A 7,148-nucleotide genomic window follows, 5' to 3' on the forward strand; every position below is an offset into this window, starting at 1 on the left:
TTAATTACAACAATACCCATAAACTTTTAAAAATGAATAATCCCATTAATATTTGTTTTTTAAAAAAATATTTCTTCAACTTTTAAATTTTTATCAATATTTTTATTTTTTTTTAATTTTAAAAAATAATACCCTTACTACTAATATAGACATAAATCATTTATATACCTTCAATTTCTTTAAATATATTTTGAGCTAGGAAAAAAATCAACTTGAAAATAAATTAAACATTTAATTTATTTGGATGTTTAAATTTATTATGCAAATTTAATTGATATTTTTTTTAAGTTAAAAAGGAACTCAGCCTAACCACAAAAATAATTTAATTTCACTATGTTTGTTATTATCAAAATAAAAAATTAATTTATTTATTAAATCTTACCCTTCAATTTCACTATATTTTGAAAATTTACATTTCAGTGGTTTAAAATTATTTTAAAGAATAGTAGGAGAATAAATAATAAAAAATTATGAAAATAAATATTAAATTAAATACATGTATGCATATTATAAGTTTTTTTTTTTTTTTAATAAACAATAAATCCTCCTATTCAATCTAATTTAGTTTTTAGAAAACTCATTTGTTAATCTAATAAATTCAAGTTTTTAGAAAATTAGCAATGGGCTCACACAATATCGAACTCTCACTCATTTATTCAGTGTCACATTTATACTTATTCGACGTGTCATTTATGGTCACATGTTGATAATGTACTAAACCCTTTTACTTCTTTCATGTTGTATTACGTTATATTGTATTTTCTTTCTGTAAGATAGTTTTGTGAAATTATGTCTACTATTGACATACATGAATATTCGATGGGTTATAGCAAGTGTTACATAATCACTGTCCTGTTGTTGAAAAGAGTGCAATTGTAATACTCGAGAACGCGAACTTATAAAATTTTGAATGGTTGGAAATTTAATTAAACCCAAGGTTATTTTATTAGATTTCAAATTACAAGTATGTTTTCTTTTTGTAAAAAAGGCAACACCTTTTTAACAAAATTAATAAGTGAAAAGGTCTAAATAATTTGAAATGGGCCTAAATGTGTGTGGGTTAACTGAACAAATGGGCTACAATCTATATGGGCTTTCTCGTTAAATGGGCTTCCTTTATGGGCTAAACTAATAACATGAAAGGGGCCATGATCGGACAAATTTTGAAAAATAAAAATAAAAATAAAAATAAAAAGATTTGGTGGCCTTTATTTAAAAAAAAAAGGTCACATTTTTAGTTGTGTTCTTAAAATAGTTTTTAATTTTCAAAAACACTTTGGTACGATCGTAAAAACAAAAAAGAAATTTAAAATATTTTTCAAAATACTTAAATAAAATTATTATTATTATTATTTTCAACTTTTATACTACAAAAGAGTTTAAAATTTTAAAAATAATAATTTTGAAGAATTAATTAGAAATTTTAATTTTGTTGGGTTGGTGACCCGAACAACCTGGATAGAGTTCGTAATCCAAACAAATCTTTACTTAGGGTTGGAATAAGTTGTCGGGTTGTTTTTCTTAATTATTTAAAAAATCGTACGTATTCACATTACATGTTACAACCGTCAAATAATTTTAATTTTCATAACAGTCTTAAAAGTTAGATTGTAATTTTATGTAACGACCTTAAATTTTCTACTTAATTTAAGGTCGCTATTGCATACCTATCATGAACATTGAATGCAGAAATTTTTCATTTAAACCTTTTATAACATAAACTTTTATCATAAAATACAACAATGGACTTACGTGTTTGAAAATATTTTTAAAACGACATAACAATAAACTAAATGAAATAAATAAACATTTAAATTAAAAACATCCTATTCCAGCCTAAGTCTAAGAAAATAAATGTGACTACTCTATGCTTGTGCCATAATCTCCAATTGCGATACCGTTGTCAGCCGGCTGTATATGGATACTTTGCATTTACCTGAAATAGAAGTAGCACGTGACCCCACTATTGGGGTTAAATGCAAACATATCCAATTTTATGAATGAAACATATCATAACAGTCTATTTTCTTAGGGGCTATCTTGACCGGCAATTGAGATGTGAACTTAATTTTCCTAAACATGGTCCACATATGCGAGTGTGGACCCACCAATCAGTTCGCACACCTCTTGGGTCCCCTTTCTGGTCGAGCAAGCATTCTCCGGGAGCTATTGATGTCAGACACTCGTTAGGAATAGCGACCGTCACAACATCATTATGAGTTCCCCCTGTCTAGTAGTGTACACATCTTTACTATCGTGAAGGAATAGGGGTATCCCCCACTGTATGAACACACAATAATGCATGAGCTTCCAACATTTTTCCATTTTCATTATCATTCCATACAACCCCGCTAGTGTTTTGTTCATATCATATCATTTTCATATCATTTCCCATGTCATTTCTCATATAGTTTATCATATCATTTATCATATCTTGCATGCAAATGCCGGTGTTGTATTTCATGCTAGTTCGTCGTTTTGCATGTCAATCATATCATATCGTTCATATTGCATACATATGTCATATCATAACGTTTTCATACTTCCGGGTTCACATTATATCAAATTATAACCATATCAATAATCACATATATCATACCATAACCTACATCATATCATTCTCATAGCATAACGTAAATAACCTAAATACTTTTAAACACATTTGTTCCTAATGTTATGTTAGGAGATGGTTTCAACTTATTTACCCATCTATGGTATTTCAAAATTTTCTTTTAATATTTTCATTGGGATCCTAAATAAAAGTTTTTAATTCTCTTCTGTACAAATTTTTATCTCTCGGATTTGTAAATATCACAAACATGAATATCGTAATGACCCTAATCCATCTAGGTTGAAAAAATCAGGTCGTTACTCGATAATGATAGCAATTATTAAAGAAAAAACAACATTTTGATTGAAAAGATAGTGAGTGGAGCAGAATTGAAGTAGGGAACTCTAGCATCTCTCTTATTTGATACATTGAACTTTGAAGGGCTATGAAATTAATACACATATATATGTCAAACACTTGTGAGGAGTCGCACTCTAAAAAAATTTGTAAAAGAGAGATTGATATTGACATCTTAACTCTCTTGAAAACGAACCCAATGGAGAAGGTTAAAGTAATTATAAATTGAAAGAGATGTATCCATGTGCCAAATTGCATGTAAATTTAGAAGTAACTCATTATATATATATATATATATATATATATATATACATATATATATATACACACAAGGTAAGACGTAGAACATACATTAAAAAAAATACCCATCAAATTTTAAAAGTAGGATTAATATTCTTGACCTAAAAAAAATGTTCAAGAAAAGTTTTATCGTCAATATATGGCTTGAAACTATCTATCTAAACCTTGTAGATCATCTAAAACGTAGCATCGACGGTTTCGTCTATATGCTCACGATAAAAGCTATTTTAAAAGTTTTTTTTCTTCTTAAATCTAAGTATTAATTATGGGGTGTGCATGGGTCGTGTTGAGGAAAATTTTCGGACCAACCCAAAAATTTGGATTGGTTGGATTGATAAACCAACTCAACCCAAAATTGTTTCACAACCCAACCCTTTATTTTCGGGTTTAGATCGCAGGATATGAATAGATGCCATTAGATGGAGGGTCGGGTCAAGTAAACAGAACTTCGACGTAACAAAACCTAACTTCAGTGCAACCTCTATGTGGGAATCCCTCGATAGTTGTTTGTACGCAACCTTAAACGACGTGACCACCCGAGCGATGCTTATGATAGAAGTGGCGAAAACCCTACGCTCAATACGTTACCATGCATTATTCTTCCTTTAGTATTGCATGCAAACTAGTAACATTCTCTACGTTGAAGAACCCCTTACGTCCAATGTCGCGGAGACTTTGCCTCCAATGAACTCTTGATGAAGGTAGTGCACGAAAATGAAAATGAACGATCAAATCTATTGTAATTAAGAGGCCAAAATGAAATTGAATCACAATTTACAATAGAAATACTTACGAAGGTCGATATGAAAAACGTGACCACGAAGTCGTGGTTGGGTCTACTACTAGCCCATCAACCATCAATAATGTGTACCTTTCCTTTACGATCAACAAAAACGGCCGTTAAACCATAAAATCGTACCTAAATCCAGCACCGTTCAAAGTAAGTTTAATCATAAATATGAAGGGAGCAAGTATATGCTTGTACCAATTAAGACATATATATCAACAAATTAAAATATCAAAACTCAATAATTGTACGTGCCCATTGTGAAAAACGATTTATGTAGTTTAAGTTGCATAATTAGAATCATTCAAACTTGATCAGATCGATCTTACTTGTTGAGTGATTCAAATCTCAATCAAGTGTTCTTGTCTTGAGATATCCACGAGTGTTTACAAGGGTTCTTCTCCATTATTTGTATAGATGTTGAAAAAATTACATATTTTTAAAAAGTTTCGTAACACCTTCAAAACATGGCCGAACACACGAAAACGTGTTATTATTATTTGTATGGTACAATAATTGGATGAGGAAAAGACAGAGAGGTGATCGAGACTGTATTAGGTATGAGGCATGGTGGGCTAAATAAAACCCTAAACCTAACCCTCCAACAATAATGGAGAAGAAGAGAAACCCATATAGACTTCCACATGAACCCTAAGCTCAATAATTCCACAGCCTACCAAGAAAAAAAAAGTTCATTAATTATAAACACGCCATGATCTCGTGTAGACTAGTTGAGCTGTATTTAAGTTGATTCAAACAAATCAATATTTATACTCTTAATTTAAGCGTTAATTTAGACCCTCCATTTGGATTATGTTCTAAAACTGTTTACACCGAGTTACGTGTTTGAAGATATGAGCATTAAATACGGAAATACTTTATTTAAACTTTTTTTTAATATAACTTTTATGTCATAGACTTGCGTACCTTTAAAACGACACAACAAAAGATTAAATAAAAATAAATAAACATTTAAATTAAAAATATGCATAGATAATTGCATTACGTCGTCAACACGTGACTTGAGTATTTTAAGAAATACATGTACAGTCTATTGGTGTTAAATATGCAAACACATACAATTTCATACACACGGTCCATACGTGCGAGTATGACGGTCATGAGGTTAAATGTGCAAACGCATATAATTTCATGAATGAGACCTTATCATATGGGCGAGCATTCTTCGGGAGCTATGTCTACTGGACACCCATTAGGAATAGGGACGACAATGATAAAAATAATGAATGTTCACGTACCTAGTGTAGGTGTCTGTAGTATCGTAAAAGAATAGGAATATTCCTCTTTCATGCATACTTCGGGGTTGTATTTCATGCTAATTTGTCATTTTGCATGTCAATCATATTATAAACATTCAATTACATAAGTATGTCATATAATAACGTTCCATGCTTCTAAACATAACAATTTTCATCATATACATATCGTATCATACTATTTTCATACCATATCACAGTATATGTACGTCCGTTAATCATATATCGTATCATAATCATATCATGACTCTCTTACCCTCCTCTTCATCGAAACACCTTATTACATTGTGCCTGAGGTTTTAAGAGGATCCAAGTACGATAAGAAAGTCGATATGTGGTGTGCTGGTGTGTTGGTGTGATTCTCTACACGATTTTAGCTGGATTTTCTCCATTCTACGGCGACTCTACGACGAAGGTCATTGAGGTTTTTCTTAGAGAAGATCTGAGATTTCGACTAGGGTTTTTAGGTTATTTTCTTCCATGACTAAGGATTTGATGAAGAAAATGATCCGTCGAGATACTGATAGAAGATTCTCAACCGAACAAGCTTTCAGTAAGTATACTTCTAATTAAACAATGAGTTGTATTATTAAATAAAACCATTTATTATCTTTGAATATGGACGGTTGATTTCCATTTTTGATCTAATATTTATTTGATTTGAGTTTTGAGTTGCTTGTTTAATTGTTTGTGAAGGTCTCATGTGAATTGAAATTTTAGATTTCTCAAGACAACCCAACCCAAACCTAACATAAAAGCAGAGAGTTGGATTGGGTTACGAGTCCAACAAACCCAAACTTTTGGATTGATCCAAAATATTTTCTCAACCCGACCCATATACATTCCTAGTTATAGGTTGTTTATCTGTATTGGACAGGTTCACACTGGTTAACCCCATTTTGAATGGTTTAAGTCCCTCAATTTACTTTACATTTTCGTAGTGCCACGTTATGCTAATTTCATCTATTTAAATAATTATTTATTTTTGCTACATTTGAAATAAATGTGTATATTATATTACAAATGATTTTTTTTATTTCAATAATTAAAAGAGTCATAACTCTGAAGTCAAAGGGCCAAATCTAGAAAGACAAAGACTGAACCTATAATTTATTAAAAATTTCGAGGAACTAAAAATGATTTTTAAAAAACATTAAAAATCATAGTACAAACTTTTAAGAATTAAAAGTATATTTAAAAAAAAAAAAAAAAAAAAAATCAAGAAGATTCTCTAAGCACTTTTTTTTTTTTTTAATAATAATCAATAAGATCAGTCAAATGATGTAAATTAATTTAATTACAAAATTATTATTTTAAAAATAGTATGAAAAAGAGGATCATAAATACAAAAAGTTGTCGGTATAGCATAGTCAACCAAGATGCTAAAAGAAAAAAAATATAATTATAAATTTAAATGTTGATAATAGAGGACGGCACCGGCGGAGCAGGTCCGGTGAGAGGAGGTTGAAAAGGGAGAGGGCAAATGATTGAGGATGGCGGTGGACCCAGCGTCTGCCACCGGCATGGGATGGTGGGGGCGGGCGGCGGTGGGGCAACCGACGACGGTCTTCTTCTTTGACAAATGTGGTATTGATTGTTTTGATTGGAGTTGGACAACCCAAAGTTTTTGTTTCACTCTCTCTTCACTAATTTCTATGCATTATTTTCTCCTCTCTCTCTCCAGAATTATATGAAATTATTGGAGTTGATTGCAATAATAATAAAAAGCCTATTTTTGAAATCATATCAAATATATATTATCGTTAAATATGGTGCCTAGATCTAGCGTTGCTGTACTATCGTTGTTCAGATTGCTCACGAATATCGTTTTTTTTATAAACACTCAGATAACCCGAAAAATTCGATCAACCCACTT

This window comes from Cucurbita pepo, chromosome LG17 (genome assembly GCF_002806865.2).
Source record: "Cucurbita pepo subsp. pepo cultivar mu-cu-16 chromosome LG17, ASM280686v2, whole genome shotgun sequence".
In the NCBI taxonomy this organism is placed as follows: domain Eukaryota; kingdom Viridiplantae; phylum Streptophyta; class Magnoliopsida; order Cucurbitales; family Cucurbitaceae; genus Cucurbita; species Cucurbita pepo.